Source organism: Vitis vinifera, chromosome 9 (assembly GCF_030704535.1).
Source record: "Vitis vinifera cultivar Pinot Noir 40024 chromosome 9, ASM3070453v1".
NCBI lineage: Eukaryota > Viridiplantae > Streptophyta > Magnoliopsida > Vitales > Vitaceae > Vitis > Vitis vinifera.
Genome location: NC_081813.1, coordinates 10,186,000 through 10,186,460, shown reverse-complemented (window position 1 = coordinate 10,186,460; position 461 = coordinate 10,186,000).

The window sequence follows — 461 nt, the reverse complement described above, 5'->3', positions numbered from 1 at the left end:
AACTATTTGTTGTTATTTTATTTAAAACAATTTTTAAAAACAAGTTTTAAGAAAAGGATGGACGATATAGTTTAATTACTTTAATTATCATCTTTTGGTGGTTATAAAAATAAATTTTAAATAATTTTAAATGTCGTTATTTTTTATATTGGTAATTGGAGAATAACATTTCTCAATTCCATTAAAATTGCTTTCGATAACTTTTTAGAACATGCATTCTCATGAATTATCAAAGAAGGTTAATTATAAAGAATTTCATAAACTCTACTTTTCTTTTTTTATCATGAATAACTTATCTTTTTCTTTCTTTTTCAGAACAAAACGCACACCAAAATAAAGAGAATTACCACTTTTGCTTTTCTTGCTTTTTAATCACATCCGAGAATACTTTTAGCTTTTGACCGCCAAAATTTTTACAATAAAAATGGAAAAGAGAGATCGAAACAAGAGATTGTATTCTT